This window comes from Parasteatoda tepidariorum, chromosome 3 (genome assembly GCF_982258835.1).
Source record: "Parasteatoda tepidariorum strain Cologne lab strain chromosome 3, Ptep-v5.0, whole genome shotgun sequence".
NCBI classification, from domain to species: domain Eukaryota; kingdom Metazoa; phylum Arthropoda; class Arachnida; order Araneae; family Theridiidae; genus Parasteatoda; species Parasteatoda tepidariorum.
In genome coordinates this window covers 62,171,932-62,193,445 of record NC_141757.1, presented here as the reverse complement: position 1 = coordinate 62,193,445, position 21,514 = coordinate 62,171,932, and the positions used below count along the sequence as shown (strand labels likewise).

Genomic DNA, 21,514 nt, shown 5'->3' with positions numbered 1-21,514 from the left:
TACAGCCCCCATATTTCTTTATGGGATCCTCAAAAGAATTTATAATTAGACTTTCAGTTATCATAACTGACTTTGCAAACTTAACAAATAACTTTACAAAAAACCTAACTTAGTAAATTGTGCTTTACTCCTTGAAAAGATTTTGCAGACATAGCCTTTTGTTATTTTTTCGACTAATCGTTTATCATATTTGAGTTGATAAAATATTCATTCACACATAATCTGTGACTTAAAATAATCAGCTTTTGAACATATTATGTTTTATTCTCATCTCGGCATGCGGGAGATAAGGGACGATCCCATGCGGTTTTCGTAAGTTGTTTTGCCGGCTTACCTGTTTTTTTCCTCTTCCGTTTGTTTTTCGCTGAAGATCTTAGGCTTAGTGAATGCTTACCTTTCAATTTGACAGAGATGTTGCAAGATTTCCCCTTGACCAGAGAACTGCGTTTTTTTCTTCTTCTAAATTTATTTTGTTTCTGTTCTTTTATTCAATTCAATGACTGCTTTTTTTTTCATGAAGTTTAACTTAAATTGGTCAATGAATTGAGATAACAGATTAAGTAAGCAATCTGCACAAGGACGGGTCTCAGCTTATATTTATTCATTTCATCATTAAAATTCCACTATTGTTATTGTACGTTGAATATAGGTTAAATAATATTTGTACATTTGGTGTTTATAAAGAGATAGATTTTTGTTGTTTTAATAAGATATTTTCCTTAAAAGTATTTAACTTTTTTTTAAATTTTAAAACTTATAAAATGAGATAAATTGCATTCATTGCCATCAAAAAAGTACGCATTGACTTTTTGTATGTTTCCAAACATAGTACAAAATATATAATATAAACAATTTTGTTCTGCTATAATTCTTATTTTTATTACTATCTGAATTTATAAATTGTTAACTTTGAATCTCATAATAGCATCGTTATTTTTCAAAATAAATTTAGGATAAAGTTTTCTGTGTTACCTCTGAAAGAAATTATTAGCAGTAATGCATAAACATAACTTCTATGAATATAAAATACAATAATAAGAGTACTGTGCTAAAATAATGATTTAATCACCTTCAGAATTATTTAATACTAATAAACTTCTACTTTTGCATTGAGTTTGTATGATTAGCATAAAGTATCTCATTTTCATTGTTAGTTTAAAACATGAAAAATTGCCTGATTAGTTTTAAACTTGACAGTTTTTTTAAATTTACAACATAAATTAAATTCCTTGTCTCTAGAATATCATGCCTTCTAAATAAATTTTTTTTCTCAATATTGCGGATTATTCCTTTAGCATTTTACTATGGAAAATTATTCTACTAAATACAAATGCGTTGTTTTGTTTGTATTTTATTCCGTATTTTAGTTCCATACTATAGTAATAAAAAAATTGGAAAAATATGGTGTTATACACATTGTTAGAGTTTTTTTCTAACAGTATTAAAAACAGTGTGAAATTTTATTAAGCTATTAAACACAAGAAAAAATTAAAAATTATTGCCCTATGAATGCAATGGCTTAATACGATATTAAGAGCTATTTTGCAGTTAAAATTTAAATGGAAAGAACTAAGTAAACTAAGATACTCATTCAGAAAACAAGAAAAGAGTTTCGGTAATACTAATTCTAAATTTCATTCCCGAAAATACAAAATTTTATGTAAACATGTTAAACTATAGCAATGCTTTCTAGCATGGCATGATTAGCATAAATTCATATGTAGAACTTCTTGTCTATATTGATATTTTTTTTTTTTTTTTTGCTTTAAATGTACAAATTTGTTACAAAATTTGCAAATTATTTAATATTTTAATATATTCTGAAGTGATACATTTTGAAACAATTCTGATAAAAACTATATATTTAAAACAATTATATACCTATTAGTGAGAAATATTCATGAATGGCAAGTATTCTTTTCTGTTGGCTTCATTTTTTCTTAATATATTGAAATAATGCACTAATATATTGAAAATAGTTGAACTATTACTACTTAAGAAACAACGCAAACAAAACTGCTCTATAATAAGATGATTTTGTTCTTACACATATTCGAATGGATAGAGAAAAAAAAGAAAGGAAACTTTTTTCTTCTTTCTATAAAATTCTTTTTCGAGTTTCAAGGAGACGGAAAATCGCGATGATTGCCCAAAAATTACATCACTATAATCGGGCTCGGCTAGCTTTAGTCTGAACTTAAGCTTTAATGTGCGAATCCACAACTCCAACGAGCCCAGCTGCTTCATAGTTCTTTTTTCAACTGCAATTAATGTTTCTTTAATGCAGTCTGTTCCGCAGATGGCTATTCTTTAAACACAGGTGAACCTAGATAGTAGGAAATATGCAGACCTATCGTAATTATAGTTTAAGTTATGAAATGATTTTTAAAAATATCATATTTTTAAAAGTTTATAATATAAAATTTTTTATTAATATTTTTGCTTCTATTCTTAAAGGAAGTTAAAAAAAATTTTTTAAATATTTAAATTTTATAAATAAAATTATGCTTTCTAAATTTGCTTTTAATATTTAACAGTTTAATAAAAATAGATTAATTCATTTCATAGTGTTAAATTTGTTTGCCGATAAAGCAGTATTTAGTTTATGACGTTATCTGAAAGGCTTAGTAATAAGGTGACATTTTAAAAATCAAGTTAATTTCCTTGTTAAGCACACGGTATAGTTAGCTGTAAACATTTAACAATAATTTTTTGTTGTGTATTAAAATAACAATTCTTCAGGGCATTATAGCCCTTGGTGAGTTCTGGCCTTCTCGAGAATTATTTTCTAGCTGTCTCTCCGTTTGACGACTGTACTCCGATTTTTGGTTTTCAGAATGTTCAGGTTTTTTGTCAAGACAGACGATTGATCTAACTTAGTCTATTTTGGGTAGGTTTAGCTAGAAATAGTTCTAGGCAGTTTCAATCTTCCTTCATTCTAACGAGATGTCTAGCCCATTTTATCCTTCGGATTTTTAAGAATTTCCCGAGACCTGGCTTTTGAAAGATTTTATAAAATTTTAATTTTTATCTGAGTTCCACCACAAATACTTCTTAGTACTTTACTTTCAAAAATTGCCAACGCCTCCTCCGCACTCGAGGTTAATGTCTATGTCTCAGATGCATATAATAAAATAGATATAATAAGTGTTATAAATGAAAGAAATTTAGTTTTTAATTTAGGAAAACTGGACTTCATAAATTTTTTGAGACTTTAAAAACATCTGTTTGCATCTGAAATTTGTTGATGTAGTTCTGAGATTAGATCATTTTTGTTTAATTCTGCTCCGAAATAACTGAAACTATCATAAAGTGTTTTACTTTTAGCTTTCTGACGTTACTATATATTCTAAAGCTGATTTTCTGAAAATTTACTAAAATTGCACTAATTATTTTCCTTCACTTAGTTCTTCCATTAATAACATATCTGAAATTATGATACAAATATTAAATTCTTGTACTAAATTGATCACAATCTTTTTTCTCATTTAAATTAGACCTCAATGTATTTGTATATTTTTCATTTCATTTTTGGATCGAATCTCATCATATCTTATCTATACGAAATCCATTTAACATATTTCTCATCGTGTTTTATCTTCTGTCAGATTAGTGTGACGTATCTCTAAGAGAGTAGAAACGCATTCAATATTTGTTTTGTACAAATCTTAGCAATGTAGGCTTTTACCTTCATTTCGTATGGCAATGACTATTTATATAAAAGACTTTGCACGAAGAAAATTTTTCAATAGCGTTTAGTAACGTGTGAAGAATGTATGAGAAAATATTTGTTCTCAATATATATTAAGATGCATTAAATCATTTATTTAATTATAAAGTTTTTACTTTCAAAAATAATTCAACTCTGATTTAATCTGACAACCCGTCCAGTGAGGTGAACTGGGTTCGAATCCCGGCAATGGCTGGTCGATACGAATTCCGCATCCGGCTTGCACCAACCACAGTGCTGACGTAAGATATCCTCAGTGGTAGACGGATCATGGGTTAGAGTCCCCTTGCCATTAGGCTAACCGTGGGAGGTTTTCGTGTCTTCCCTTTCAATGTAACTGAAATGCGGGTTAGTACCATCAAAATATCCTCCACGAAGGCAAATTGTTAGATCTACATCTTTTTTTATAAATGATTTTTTTTAAAGTCAATTTACCTAGTTTTACCCCAACTATGAAAATTTAGCAGTTATTTCTATTTTATATGACAATTTAAGAAAATTATGCATATAATTTCCACGTGATGTAATATAGTTAACTTCTTACTCCCCTGCATTGCAGTTTTCATGGCCTCAGCATAGGCTCTCATACTCCCAGAGCAGAGTTTATCAAAATGTAACAGAGCAGTGGTATTATTGGGCTAAATCCTTATTGGTTTCTAAGGTATCAATCTTTAGCGAATGTCTAATAAGCTGGACTAAAAATAATTTTTGTAACTGTGTTGATTGATAGGTAAGGACTAGTTTAAAAGCAAAAGAACATTAGAAGAGTTGGCAAAGTATAACAAGATTATCTAAACAACATACAATGAGTTATTCTACAACACGCCACTATGGCTTCTTCTTGACTAGTATAGTGTAATTTAGAGTTTGTCAGCTAAAGAACAGAATTAATCGAACTCTTCACTATCGAATTACCCGGACTGCCCACCCCATTACACAGCATTGCCAAACTCTTCCCTACAAAAACATTATTAAAAAATTTCAACTTTCATTTATTATTGAACAGAGAAACAAATTGTGTTCAAATTACCGTTTTAGTATTTCTAGTAAAATATTAATATTTCTAGTAAAATAATACTATAATTCTGGTTAATGAAACCAAAACACACATTGTTTAAACTGGTCAGTTGGTAATTTTTTCCTTCATAAAGTAACGGTCTAACGGCAATTCTGTTTTTAAAAATTGCAGTTCTTATTATCTCACATTTAGTAAAAAAAACGACTGAACTGCTAAGTAAATTTAACCGAATAAATAGTTTTTATGCCAGGGTCTTAGGTATGATGATAAAATGACCAAATTTTACCACATTTGCCTAGTTTTATAGCACATTATATAACCATATTTTATTGTTAATTTTGCCTAAAAAATAACCAAAGCGCTTTGATAAAAATTACCGAGCCTTATAATGTCCCCAGAGCCAGAAGTACTGAAAATGTTACCATATTCTGGTAGTTTTGATCATACTTTTTTCTCAGTGAGGGTTAATAGTTGCTAGAAGATAACTTGTACTCAATCTGTTCTTATATTTTTGTTGCTGTGTTATTATACCCAATTGCTATACTTTTAACCTTCGCCATTATAATTAATTTTTTCATAAAAAATTTCAGCCTTCAATTAATTTGATTAAATTCAAATTAATTTTGATGCTATGTTCCAAAAAAGTTCATATTAAATTAAGTTTTTCCCTAAACAAAGAGACATCTTGAAATATTGAAATATTCTAAAAGAAACTGTTGTTACTGTTGTTTGATGATGATGAGCAGTTACATACATAATAATATTATTTTGTTTTTTGAAACATCGCATGTCTAGGTAACCCAACCTGTCTTTGAAACAACGAATCCTCAAAATTTTCTTAAATTATGGACATTATCGTGGTACAAAAAAAAACTATAATCGAGAAACACATAACAAGATAGGCAGTCATGCTCGATAAAAACTATAAAGCGTGAAGCTACTAATATTGAAAAAAAAATTTTTTTTTTTTTTATCTGAGACGCATCAGTAGCTTCCACTATTAGTTGCAGATGGAATGATACTTTAATTTACATAGGATATCGAAGTTATCTCATGTAAACTTATATCGACAGCCTTTAAAATTGGTTTTTGTTATTTTGTTCCGGACATTGGACAGTTTGCGACATCTTGGAATTTTAAAGTATGGAGATAAAATAGCTGCTCTTCAAAAAAATGCTATAGGTATAGGTTGGGTAACTGAAAAAAGTATGCAAATTTCTGGATATTAAAGTAATATAATGGCCATGCGGTAATAGGTGAATCCAACTACAAAAAGTTCATCGGACACTCATGGATTTATTTGTGTACGCAATTTGTTTATTTATGTATTCGGAATCAAACTAACTTTGATTTTGCATCCGTAATCTTTTCTCAGTACATATCAGGATACAGATAGTCAATGAATTACCTAATATTTTCAGTTAAACAAACATTTTTTATTTTTGTGTGTGTATTGAAGCAAAGTTTAATTACTCAGCATTAAAAAATATGAATTTTGGTATCAGATTTAATGTTTAGGTTTATTTCATAAGCATTCTTTACAAATATTTAACGTTGTTAATTTTTTGTAGTATTTATTTTTGTATGTTTAAAGAATTACTAAATGTAACTATATTAATCCTATTCTTTATTCTGAAATTCACTTCTCTTTTCTAATATTGAAGAAAATTTAAATTTACTTTTGAAGTAAAATTAGCAACGCAAAAATATAGACATAAATATGCGTACGAATGCGTAACCTTAACAGCTTAAAATAAATTTTTATACATATGTGCAACATATGTATAAAACATATGTATGTATGTTGCATTATGTCTTTACCTTATCAATTCATAAAATTAAATTTAATTTTTATTCTTTTAATATGTAATGAAACAGTGTTTTTGAAATAGTTGTGAATGGTAATTTTTATTATAACACCTGTTAGATACATAGTTAAAATGTTTGAATATGCGCTGAATTAGATTTCAATAGTATATTGAAATGTGTTAGATTTGAATTTAGCCTTGACAAAGTTTGTTTTATAGCTTTTGATTTGAAGACAAAGTGTTCCAATTAGTCAATAATTCATTAAAAAAATTTATTCGTGAATAGTATAATAATATTTTCTACCTAAAGAACAACACACTCTAAATTTTTACGGCTTCTTGTGTTATTTTAATTCGTCTCAGCAGATAGGTAATTTCGACATTTCCGTTGATTTACCTGGAGGCAACACCGGGATTATATTTTAGTTAATAGATCACCGTAACAGACAAGAAAAGAAGATGAAAAGGCTGTTAAGTAAGATAATAATTCACACTTCACGTCTAGAGGGCGTTGTCTTCTTCTTTAAGCCTTCTCATAACAGAGCCCTCACTCGTCGCTTATCACATCACTGCTGCCAGCTCTTTTTTTCCCATCAAAAGTCTACTTTTCATTTGTTTATGTCTTTTTTCTGGCATCACTTTTCTTTCTCTTTTTTTATTGTTACTGTCCCTTATTGTTTCTTTTTTAGTATCTGAGACACACAGAATGCTTGAGCTAAGGCATTAAGGCTGGAGATAAAATTTGTCGCAAACGTTGCTATCTTTTGGAGATGTTAGTTCCTTTTTCATCCCAGTTGTGATGAAACGGAACTTATAGAGCAGAATTAATTTAAAGCTATTTTTGTAGCTGCTACTGAAATCGAACTTGGAGCACTGCTGATGCATTTATACTACTGCTATTGATGAATTCGTACAACTTTTATAGAATCTTGAAACTTTTGAGTTCTATTTTTCGCTTTAAAATTGCAATATTTATATATGTATATAAAATATATAGTTCTAGAGTACCATTAGCTGCTGATGTCATATAGATGCTTTGATGTTAATACACCTTAAAGTTTAGATGAATGAAGGTTTATAAGTTGAGCAAATTTAGAAAGCTAATTTTAACATGTAGCTGTGAGATATTTAAATACCCCAGAAATATGTCGATGTTCCTGAAAGTTCAGTTGAATTAAGATTCATAAGTTGCGAAAAATTTGGAATCTGATATTAACATATAGCTGTGTGTAAAAATTTACAGCTTTAAGTATTTGTAAAGAATGCTTATGAAATAAACCTAAACATGAAATAAATCTGATACCAAAATTCATTTTTTTAATGCTGAGTAATTAAACTTTGCTTCAATACACACGCAAAAATAAAAATTGTGTTTGACTGAAAATATTAAGTAATTCATTGACTATCTGTATCCTGATATGTTCTGAGAAAAGATTACGGATACAAAATCAAAGTTAGTTTGATTCTGAATACAAAAATAAACAAATTGTGTACACAAATAAATCCATGACTGTCAGATGAACTTTTTGTAGTTGGATTCACCTATTACCAAATGGTCATTATATTACTTTAATATCCAGAAATTTACATACTTTTTTCAGTAACCCAACCTATACCATAATTCAATAAATGGGTTTACATGCCTTAAATTTTAGCTGAACGTAGGTTTGTAAAGGTATGAAAAATTTGAAAGCTAATTTTAACATACAGCGTGAGATATTTAATTACCTCAATTTTCGAGGTAACAGTTTTAAAGGGACAAAAAAAATTTCCAAAAACTAAACTGCTGGTAAATTTAGTTTGTTTTTTTCATGTATTTACGATGGTGTACATAAATCTTTGGTCCCTATATTTTTATAATTTTTTTCAGCTTTTAACTGCTTATGCACTCAGAGAAAAAAATTCTGGTAAAATTATAATACAGTGTAAAAAGACTACGTTTCGTAAGAAAAAAACCTCTAATTCTGGTTATAAAAACCAAAATATACCAAATATAATAATAAAATAACCAAATATATAAATAACCAAAATAACCAAAATATATTTAAACCGTTCATCTAGTATTTTTTCCGTTTATATGGTAATGGTTCCCCAGAAATTCTGGTTTTGAAAATTATAGTTTTTATTACTACACATAAAGTTAAATTACAAATCTGAAAAGTAAATCTAACCGAATAAATTGTTTTTATGCCATGCTCCAAGGCATCATGATAAAATTACCAAATTTTATTACATATTATAAAACTATATTTTATTGTTAATTTTATCAAAATCATTACCGAAGCACTTCAATAAATTTTACCGAGCCTTTCAGTGTTCCCATAGAGGAAGAAACACGGTGAATTTTACCATATTCTGGTAGTTTTGACCATACTTTTTTTCACAGTCCATATTAATCTTTTAAAAAATGCCCATAAGAACTGTGCTGTATTGAAAAAAGAAATAAAAATGTGCTATACTGAAAGACAAATAATTTTTATTTTTGTCTTCATTTTATTTATTTATTGTTATTGTATTAAAATAAACAAGGTAATGGAGGGAGACATGCATGCCACTGCATTTTCAACAATGCTTCTATTGAACAAGCTCCATTGAATTACTTCCTTTTGGTCAATTTTTGAGCTTTGTTTTATTAACGCACTCCTTAAAACCATCAAAGCGTTATTCACAGTTGATTAACGTTCAGTTTTATTTCTTTTAATTTAAAGACTTAGAACTCGTATTTTAAACAATCGATTCTTCTTGTTATTTATTGATTTATAAAAAAAAGGATCTTAATTACTGGCTTTTACATCCTTTAAATAATGTTCGATAATTATCATTTGTATTATTTTAACTACTAAACACAACTGAACGTCATTGATGCATTATCAGGAAGTTCGATAAAGCATGTTTACTACTTATTTTGTTTGTTTTGTCCCTAGGTTACTCACCTTGTTCGCTGTACAATTGTTTGTTTTAACTATTTGTCATATCTTTTTCTAAATATTTTGGCATGCTTATCTGCCATAGAAGAAATCCGTGTTAGCCTGAAGTAGTTAAAAATAAAATCAATGTCATGAAACGGAATTAGTTTGCAACTATGTTTATTATTGATGAGATTTGCAACTTTTCTTGATTACGCAGAATTTTTTTATTTTTAATTTCATAAACGAGGCGCAAAGATGAGAAATTGTGTAATTAAAAAAATTTAAACTATGAAGAATTCAAAATCAGTACTTTTAAACATATTGAAGGTTTGAATTGGAATAAATAGAATTTATTATTATAAAAAGTTTGCATCATATTAACTGTTAAAAAATTTAAAAAAAAATATGATGATAAATTTATTATTGTTGAATGGGCGATGATAGAAGAGAATTACCACCAAAAATTGATTTGACTTCCTCGAAACTGGAAAAAAATATGATCAGAAAAATTAACGAAAATATGCTCGTCGGAAAGCGTTTCGCCCTGGCAATTAATAAGTTTATCTAATATAATGATAATCAATCACTGTTTATATTGAATAATCATAATGAAATTTAGTTATTAATTAAGTTAATTGCATTATGAAATGTACAATTAACTAAGAAATAAAAAACAAACATATTGATTACAATTTGATCTAATGTACAGGTTTTCATGTGATAGATTTCAATGGGATTGGAACTAGATTTACTAATGAATTAGTGATTATTATTAATTAAATAAAGAAATTTGAAATATGTTTTGTCATAATGTTATAATAATTAGTTTTATATGCCTTAATTTGAAAAATATTGATCGAATAATTTCCCTGAAACAACATTTAAATTAAAATTATAAAAAAAAAATGTGTGTCAGATTAGTTGGTTAGAAGCTTGGTGATACGTCCCCAAGCATCTAACCAAAGGGGGGCGTCTAATCGACGACTTTACTAACTTTATTATGAGATTAAATTTTTTAACCGATAAATATATGACTCAAGCAAAATAAATTATGATCTAGGAAGAAAATAGGTTACAAACAAACTTTAATAATGAAGCTTTAAATCATCAAAATTTAAATTTATCTAAGAAAAAAAAAACTAAAAATATTTCGCTCAAGATATTAATTACTTTAGTTTAAAATTATTTCTACTTTCCATTACTTATAATGAGATTTAGAACAGAAATGAAAATTTTTCATGACAGTGATTTTTTTTATTTAATTATTTATAATTGGTTTTTCGCCTTCTGATGTGATTAAATTCCTTTTTAAAGGAGATTCCGATTGAAGAGTTTGCCCAAGCATTTGAACAGCACTGCACGCCTCTGTGTAAGGCATGTAATTAAGCATCGCAAATGCACACTATTATAAAGCTCAAGTGCAATTTTGTAAAATACTGCGGTGAAATGACCGAAGGTGAAAAATCTAGGGGGTGTATGTAAATGAAGCATACCTTAATTTCATTTGTTTCCTGGCTATTGGAACTTTTTCTTAATCGCTTGATTTTTTTAGCCTTATAATTAATATATTTCCGTTATATTATTAGTAGATTTCCGTTAGAGTGTATAAATCAGTTATTATATAGATCAATCAAGCTAATGTGTAAATTAACCAGAGTGATCTGTGAAAGTGCCATTTTTTTTTTAGTTATTTCGTAAGCTACCTATGTAATATCTGCTTATTACCGACTAAACACTAGTTAAAAAGAGAATGAAATCTTGCTGCTTGGACAGCAGAAACGTTTCTTTAGTCTGAAATTTTTAGCTATCAAAAAAGGAAAAAAAACTCAATACAATCAAACAATCAGTAAACTTATTGATAGAATGAAAGAAACTTTTCGAAGTTTAAAAATGGAGACCTAGATAAATTGCGGGGGAAAAAATTGTGATTACGCACACAAACGGATTACTCTAATTAATCTGAAGATCAGCTAGATAATTTGCGCATTCACTCACGGCTTTCGATCTTTAGCGAATATACACCGAAGAGCCATTACATTATGACCACCCTGCTAATAACATGTAGGACCACCTTTAGCCCTCAAAACTGATAGCACCCGCCGTGGCATTGATTCCACAAGGAGCTGATAGGTAGTCTGAGGTATCTATTACCAAGTGCTCACCAACTGGTCCTGCAATTCCCTCACATTGCGAGGGGGTAGCGTGGCAGCACGGATTTGGTTTTCCAAGTAAGACCACAAATGCTCTATTGGATTAAGGTCAGGTGACTTTGGGGGCCAAGACATGACTTGAAAGTCACTGGAATGTTCCTCGAACCAATCCATGACGATATTCGACCCTTATGACATGGTGCATTATCCTGTTGGTAAACACCATCCCCCCCCCCACAGGAAAAACTATTGCCATGAATGGATGAACCTGGTCTGCTAGTATGTTCAAGCTTACAGACATCAGGGATTGTTCTATGAGGATTATGGGTCCTAATGTGCCCCATGAAAACATTGTTCCTGGGCGAGAAACCATGAAAACCTGGGCGAGCCCATTGTTATAGATGGAGGGTGGTCATAAGGCAATGGCTCTTCGGTGTATGTTACAACAGTTTATCCAATATTTGTATGGAATCAGAATTTTCCATTCAGAATATTTTCTTTCAATCTTAATCACTTCTTCCAGTGATCTTCTTACAACTCCTACACTAGTGAGAGAAAACTTCCTCTAATAGAGTAGTGTCAAAATTCCTTTGTCACTCAATCATTAATTTCAATTTAGTGATACTCACAACTCAAAAAGAGAAATTAGTGACAGTCTCTAATTAGTAACAGCCACATGTCATTAAGCAAAACTAATTTCGAAAGTGTCACTAATAGTAGATTTTTATTTTCTTCCGAAGATAGCATCTCTAACCATCGCATTCTCAGGAATGACGGCTATTATTTTCAACCATCTCGCCTCTTGCGTAATCCAGTCGGTTTAGCGGAATTCTATCCTCTTTGTCTTTAGCCGACCCTTTTTGCCTTTTCTCCATCCTATCCCTCCCTCTCGTTGCATTTTTCATTATCGCTTGCTTCTCTTTTCCGGTCTAGCGAACACTAGATAAGCCTAATGAGCTCTTGGCTATTTTATATTACTTTGTTTTATTTATTTCTCATTCTTATTATATTTTAACGTATTTGCCTCCCCCTCTGTTAAGATTTCATTTGTTCTAAAATGCAAACGCATTATTTAAATGGAATGTTTTTAGCTTTTGTTTTAAGAGCTTCTCTGATAAGTTTTGTTCTTCAAAGTTCATCACAGTTATAAAAATTAGACCAGTTTTTTTTAATTATTTCAGGCTGTGTGTTTAGCATGTAAATGAAATGTTACTTCTTTTTCGTCTTATTTACTTGGAAAATGAATATTATTTTCGGTAGACAAATTTATGAGTATGGCTGTAATTTAAGACTGTTTTTCGAAGGCTATGTTGTCGATTGAAATTATGCTATTTTTTGAATAAAATGCTATTTTCATATTTGCTAAAAGTGTGCAATAGTTACAAGACTTCTAAGTTAAATTTAGCCTATCTTTATCCATAACGTCAATATGGATAAAAGCCATAGTTTTCAGAAAATAATAAGGGCTTGTGGTTTAAATTTTTAATATTTAAAAACTTACTCTATAATGATGCATCATCTGGGCTCATGAAAGTTTGCAAAAAATTAGAATGAGGCATTGCTTTTGATAATTTTTATTTGGATGGAAAAATGTTGCCAAATAGGCAATTTTTTAAGGGTTCGATAGCTTTTAGAATATTTAATTTATTTGTCTGTTCTAAAGCCCAGGTAATTCTTCACGGAAAGATGAATATATAGTTTAAAATTTAGCTTTACTTCAAGTCCAGTGCACTTAAACTGTGGCTTTTTTATTTTGCTTAAATAAATTAATCATTTTTGAAACAATTGACTAGCTTAGTGAGGAAACATCATAGTTTATTGTCATATTGGCATATTTCCAACATATTTAATTTATTTTCACTTTTTTTCTTCTTTTTAAAAAAGTTCTATTATTAATCAATCAATAATATTCCCGCATATTTAACATAATTTCAGCTGCATTTTATTTCTTTTCTCGAAACTAAATCTGTTTTTAATCTCCACAACCGTTTAATCATCATGTGTTATCCAAGTTTTTCAGTTTTGGTTAATAATTATTTTTAAATTTTAAAATATAAACATTATCTACGTCAATTTATATGAACACAGGCAGGAATCTATTTGATATTGCTTTATTTGTTTAACTTTTCAAGGTGGACTGAAATCTAATTAAAAATCTTTAAAATTTATTTATTTATTTTTTAAATAAATTATTGAATGAAATAAATGTGTCGAGATTATTATTGCAACGCGTGACAACTTGTGGAAATTAGCTTTATACTGCGCAGAAAAACTAAAAAATTTTTTTAAACTTTATCTTATCAAAACAACTTTGTTTAATAGTTTGAAATTAAGTTCCATACTTACTTTAAATCATAGCATGTTTTTGAACATGGAAAAGTAAGCATTTTCAAATAGGCGCTTCCATTAAGCTATCTTCTACTCAGATTTGCTTTGTAGTATATGAAATCTGATTCTGATGAAAAATTATTCCTTAACTCCTGAGAGGCACGGTGGCTCAGGTGATAGAAAGCTCGTCTGATGATGAAGCGACCACCAGGTTCGAATCCGTGCGTTGACTGGTCGATACAAATTCCGCTCTCGACTCGCACCGATCATTATGCTTTTGTGATGTTTTACATTTATTGCATTCGGACTACATTGAAAAATATTGCTATAGTCCGTGAAAATAAAATACGTTGTACTAACAAAAAATTTCAACTTTTTCGTTTGCGAAATTTTAACTTTCTGATGACATTACTCTTAGAATAATGTTTTACTTATTATGAACTCTCCAGTAAAACGCTATTTTAAGATGCTACGCACTTCAAAGTTTTTTTTTTTTATAACGTTGAGATGTAATGAATATGTAGAATATATTAGTGCTATCTAGTTGCTTAAGATTCTTATAATTGACATGGCAGCCATCATGTTGGGCATATGGAATCTTTTGAATTCAGATTCGAGTTTGATAAGAAACAGTGTGACCATGGCAAAAATGATGTTTAGGACTCTTTGATGAGTGATACAACATAGTTGCCGCTGTATAATTTATATACAAATGATCAGTTTTATACCAGTTGTTTTCGTATACCAGTTGTTCCTAAACCCTAGATTAAAAAAATAGCTTTTTCCCTAAACATTTTTATGCTATTTTATAAAATTGTTTAAAAACATGATGAGATTTTTATAAATTATTTCTAAAAAGTTGTTACAATATTTTTATTTGAAATTCATTTTAAGCGATAAGTGCCATATTGTAATGCAATATTATATGTCGATATCATAATACAAAAATATTTGTTTATATATCAAAAATATCCATAATACAAAAATATTAAGTATTCCCAGTACTTAAATTTCGAGTTATTTTTTTGTTATCAAATGATCGTAAAAAAATAAATAAATAAAGTATTGCGAAACATGAGAAGTTATTTCACTTTTCCATTCCGTTTTTTCTGAATAATGAATTCAATGGAATTTTCTTTTTGCAAATACTACTGTGTATGAGAATTCAAAGCAAGGTCATATTGATAATAAAACTACAGAAAAGTATGGAATGAATTGAATTTATTTTATTATTATTATAATAATTCTACAGATTATGGGAGCTGAATTTTAAAGCAGTCCTCTCTTGATCTTGCGTTCCGACACGATCGTGAAATTCTTTTTCGTCTTGCTTTGTTTCTCAGCCCGTATTCTTTTATTAGGGTAGTAAAACAAAAAATAATAAAACTCATCTCGAGGTTTGTGTTCTGACTCCCACGTCCGACTTCTAACCCTTCCTTCATCGCCGTCGTAATTATGTCGCCGTTTGACATTCAAAAATAAATTGCAAACACAATAACATCCAGTCCAATCCGTATCCAACAATGTCCCCTAGGCCAGTACTTACTGATCATAATTAGTTTTCGTTATTTGTTTTATTTTTCTCCATGCGCGAGATGAGCGTGCCTTTTATTATTCATAAAATTTGTTTGCGTTGATTGGCATGACACAATACCACTATCACTGTGCGGTGTATTATCATAATACATAATTGAAAATACTTTTATTTGTTTTTGCATTGAAAATATTTTACTGTGTTTAATTGAGTGCTTCTTGTTTAACTGCATAAAGATTTTAACTGGTTCGAACTTTTATAGAAATATATCATCTTTATATTTGATAATGTAAAAACTTCATTAGATTCTAAAATTAAGGTGGATAACATCGTTTATCCTACCTCATTGGTATGAAAAAAAAACATATTCTAAAATTAGGTCTTCGATTTGTATAAAACATTTCAAGATTTAAATAAAATATAGGATCAAACAATGTGTCAAGCCCGTATACGATTTTTTTTACTCCTTAGATTTGCAGTTATAATATGCAGTGTTCTGAATTCAGAGCAGTGCTGCCTTCTTTAGCAGTGTCGTGTCAATATAGTGCTGCGCAACGAACGATGAATTAATTCATGAAGATGAACCGACTGGTCGTCGCAGATGGCCGGTAATTTAGAAAAATAAATAAATAAATAAAGTTTTTTTTTTATAAAATATTGGCTTAAAATTATATATCTTCTATTTATCTACTATGCTAAAGAATTTTTAAAAAAAAATAAAATATACTTGAAAAAAACTACAAAAAATATTTATTGTAAGATAAGTTACTTGAGCAGGAGAAAATTTCAAGATAAAAAAAATTCTTCGCATTAAATACATTTTCAAAAAAAGGAAAGAAAGTAAACGAGCGGTTATAATAACGAAATTTATAAAATCACTGACTAAAAACTAAATTCAGGATTCCATTTCAACTGGTTTAGATATGTTTAAAAATCTATGCAAAATTTTTTACTTGGCTAACATTTAACAATTTGTGACGCATCTCAGGGGTTGTTGCACAAAAATTTAACGTGATTGACCACTGACCTTTGGACATCTTCGTTAGTAAGCATGCATATAAGTTTTAACTCGTCTAAAGCATTTGACCACAGCCTGTTCTAAAATATTTTTTATTCTTGCTTTCATGATTAGAGCAGTATCGACTATTCATTTTATACTGTTCATTAAATGCAACCGGAAGATATTATCTAACTTAAATGAATGAACAAATGGGTTGTAAAGATACGACTGGACTGGACTGGATAGGTGTTTTATCGAAGTACCTGCCCGCGAATGCGGGCACCTCACTTCTTCATCTATTTGTTGGCCCTAGGGCGACTGTGACTAGTGGCTTTAGCTCAGGAAAGAAAAGAAAAATGGAATTTACTAACATTGGTTAGTTGTCTATGAGGTCATATTTCAGGGAAGTCCCTATAGTCAATGGCATGTTAAAGAACAATAAAATTAAAAATATGTACATGATATGTAATAACATGGTGAAATAAGAAGATAAAAATGTATTTACAATATTTACAAGTCGCATAACTTTTTTATATCTATTAGTGTATCCTCTGATACAATGACGACCCGGTCGTCCCGGTAAACTACCGCTCGTACCGGGTTGCTCGTCATTAAAAGCTTAATAGACCTACAGCTTGCCCGGTTGGGACCCTACAGGGTTGCTCTTTCCCCGGGTTTGCTGTAGGCCTAGTGTAATGACTATGCATGTTTGTGTCTGATAATTAGTTGTGCGTGGTCTGAAAGTGTTTAGACAGTATCATGTCCGATAGTAGAAAGTTTGTGATGGGATTGTAATCTTTAGCATCGCTTATCAGATCTTTGTCGAAGATGGTATTAAAGTCTGCAGTTGTGCTGTTTATAGCTGCACTATAGAATCCTGCACTTAATTTATTCATATGCTCGTTTAGGGTTTCGAGATCCAGATCTCTTCTTAGGGCCTTGTTTCTAATGTGCCAAGGTGCACCTGTAATTCTACGTATAATCTTGTTCTGTATTACTTCAAGTTTATTTATTTGTGCTTTGGTCAGGCATCTCCATGCTGGGCTGGCATACGTAATAATGGGTCGTATGCATGAGATGTACAATAATCTTTTTAGGTTTAATGGTAGTTTTGAATTTGCATTTAACAGTGCTCTGAGGCATGAGTAGGCTGCGAGTGATTTATTCTTGATTTTTTCAACGTGGTCATTCCAGTTGAGTTTATCATTTATTGTGAGCCCAAGATATTCTGCCTTGTCCACAATTGGTATATTATTTGAGAAGAGTGAGACGCTATTTGTAATGGGTTTACGTCTTTTCTTCCTTCTAATAATCATTAGTTTCGATTTATCTGCATTAATAGATATTTTGTTTTTGGCGCACCAGTCTTCGATGGGTGGCATGAGGTCGTTTAATTTTTTCACGGCTTGGTTAGGATTAAGTGATCTATATGCTATGGCCGTATCGTCAGCATAAAAGGCTATCATGTAATTTGCATTGCTCGTAATGATTGGAAAATCGCTTGTATAAATTAAATATAATACTGGGCCTAATATACTGCCCTGTGGCACGCCAGCATTTATTTGTCGTTCATCTGAGTGTTTGTTGTTTAGTCGTATTTGGAAGGTTCGTCCGCTGAGGTAGGAATCAAGTATATGTATGATGCCATATGGTAGTGCTTGTTTGATCAGTTTAGTTATTAGTCAGGGGTCTGTCCAGACATTTTGTGAAAGGTCCGTTTTTGGTAAAATTGTGAAAAAATTACTCGTAATTTGTGAATATAAAATAAACGTTAAGTCACATTCTTTCAACCAGGGTCCGCTTTTGTGAATTTGTAAAAATAGGGTCCGTTATCGCAAAAAAACTTTTTCAAGGAGTTTTTAAATTGTAAAGACATACAAGATTATGCTCGACACTGTAAAGTTATAATTAAAAAAAATTAAATTTTAAAAAATAAACAGCAAATGCAACTATTAAATTAGCGATTCAACATACAAATATTTGGTATTTAGCCTATACTGCTGAATGCCGAAGACAAAATTTAGTTCGTTTATATCTGCCTTTATTCCCTCACCCCTACCAGGGAAGGGTTTATTCGATTAACAAAACAATAATGAAGATAAACAAATTTGTGAAGGGTCCGATTAAAAGATAAATTATTTTGTGAAGGGTCCGTTTTTAAGTTAAAATATTTTGTGAAGGGTCCGTTTTAAAGTTAAAATGCTTTGTGAAGGGTCCGTTTTTATGAAAAGATATTTTGTGAAGGGTCCGTTAACGGACCTAAATTTCTTCTAAACAGACCCCTGTTAGTGCTTTATGCCAGACGCGGTCGAATGCTTTCGCCACGTCTAGCATAAGCAGTGCAGTCGCTTCGTTTTTGTACAGGCCGTCGCTGATAAAGTCGATTAACCTGGTGAGTTGCTTTGGTAAAGATACGATGTGGGTAGAATCTTATTTTAACTTGCCTGCTAACACTGAATACGCCCCTTTTCTTTACAATCTTGATCAGAGAGATGGATGCCATAAATCTATTCCATTCCATTCGCAACTTTTCATTCTATTTTGATCCGATCTCAATTTATGCTCTCTTTGTAGCAACAAACAAAAGTGTTGTTAAAGATCTCTAACTGAATTTTTTCTTTCTTTGTGAATAAATATACAACAAAGTTTCAATTCAGAGCAAACCCTTGACAGGACAATGACACTTGCTGAATATTAAATATCGTCTATGTCGGAATTCGTTACTTAATTTACAAAATTATGGCGGTGATTAAAATTCTGTTAGTCTGTTTCATGAATGCAAATTAAAGTTGGTGAAAAATTATGCAGATTACTAATAGTGGTTGAATAATGGCTATATTTTATGACCACTATTTATTTAAAAACGTCGTCAAACAAATTGCTATATCATGTTGTTATCAACCCTTTAATTTTTAATTTTTTTTTCTTCAATTGTGTAAACTTTTTTATGTTCCTTGTGTTGCAAGAACTAGAAAAAGTATTGTAACAGAGTTCTACTAAATTATGAACTTAAATTTTGAGTCAAAAATATCGATTTTATTGCTAATTAAAAAATGAACCTTAACAAAAGATTTTGATAAATTTTGTAGTTATTAATATACTTCATTAATTACACTTATTTTTAATACGCTATAATTTCTGAATGGCCTGAAATTCTAACAATTGAATTTTGTTTTAGTTATTACTTATACATAACATTTTATTTCATGCTGAAAACAGAAAAAATAATCGCTTATATAGAATGAAAATTAACATTGCTTGATTTATAAACCGAATCAATCAATTATGTCAAAATCCATGAATAAAGTCTAATTTTTTGTGTTCTTTTGTATTTCTAGAAATAAATAAAATGGAATAAGAAATAAAGTCTAATTTTTTGTGTTCTTTTGTATTTCTAGAAATAAATAAAATGGAATAAGAAATAAAGTCTAATTTTTTGTGTTCTTTTGTATTTCTAGAAATAAATAAAATGGAATAAGAAATAAAGTCTAATTTTTTGTGTTCTTTTGTATTTCTAGAAATAAATAAAATGGAATAAGAAATAAAGTCTAATTTTTTGTGTTCTTTTGTATTTCTAGAAATAAATAAAATGGAATAAGAAATAAAGTCTAATTTTTTGTGTTCTTTTGTATTTCTAGAAATAAATAAAATAGAATAAGAAATTTTTTATACATTTAAATACATAAACATTGATCAAACATGATGCAACAAGTCAAACATTTTCGATTTTTTTTCGTTCCTAGTGCATTGTTTACAATACAGTTCGAAATTCCTTGGATAATATTTTTAAAAGTTTGAAAAACATATTTATGACATCGATATTTATGCAGGAATAAACAGTCCGGAGATTTAATGTGAATTTATTGTATTATACATGAAACTAAGAACAATAAAAATTTAAAAAATATACGATTTAATTTAAAGGTGCAAGACAATTTATTGCATTCTTTAATTTGTGACAACTTAGAAGCGATAGATTTCTATTAGGAAGTGATTTGTTTCCCCCACAAAGCGTATCCACACTGTAAAAAATTCCTTTTCAAATTACAGTATAAAGTACCGGCAAAAATTACTTTACATTTTGAATGACATTGATCTGCAAAGCCATGATTTTAAACAATTTTAAATAATTTATTAAGCTTTCCGGTATGCAAATTACAAAACTCTCATTGTCTTTCGTTTTATTAATCTCTTTTATCGATCGATAATTAAAGAAATAAATTTCTCTACCACGTTATTTATCATCTGTATCTGTTGTCATAGAAACGGGGATAACCAAAGGAGAGAAAAAAATGAAAACTCTTTTTTCGAAGATCTTTCTGTGAAAAGGATGTTAAGATTATGCATTAAGATACCTTAAGAAAATTTTATAGCAAATGCACTTCTTAAATGCAAACAATTAATTCTCGAACAAAAGACACTCTGACAATTGTTTCAGTTGAATCTTTTATAAGAAACACCCATTAATTTTTTTTTCTGGATGTAGTAGTCAATATTTGCATTAACTTGTTATCGTTGAGGTTCATTGAATCGCTAATTGAATTTTAAATTAATTATTTCGTTTTAGTTGAGTAAACATGTATTTCTATGGGGAAATAAACGAGTGTTATTTCTTTTTTCTAAAATTAGTTTCTTCTTTTATATAAAAATATGTTTACTATGAACTCTTCCATCGTTGACATCAAAGGACATATCTTCTAAAGAATTCAAGTCTTTTTTTATGTAAAATAACGCATCGAACTAGTTTTAAATGATTGATAAAGCCTCTTATAATTAAAAAATAATGTTTCAAATGTAGTAATTAATAATATTTTAAATAATTAAAATATTTAGTGCTTAATAATAATTTACATGCATGCTAAAAAATATTATCTTAAGAAAAAACATTGAAACGGTTTCTGTTTTAAATAATGATTGTAATTTTAATTTTGTTTTTAAAAAAAATTAAATTGTAATATGAGTTTTCATAATGTATAAAATGTTTGAGCTAATTTAAAATAGTAGAAACAGGATTCAATTTAATTTATTAATGTATGC

At 29.5% G+C, this 21,514-nt stretch overlaps 1 protein-coding gene across 2 annotated transcripts in view; it reads left to right on the top strand.

Moving 5' to 3' along the window:
- The window catches only part of raskol (Ras GTPase-activating protein raskol), a 319,700-nt gene that overhangs the window by 781 nt on the left and 297,405 nt on the right, over window positions 1–21,514 (top strand). The window lies entirely within an intron of this gene.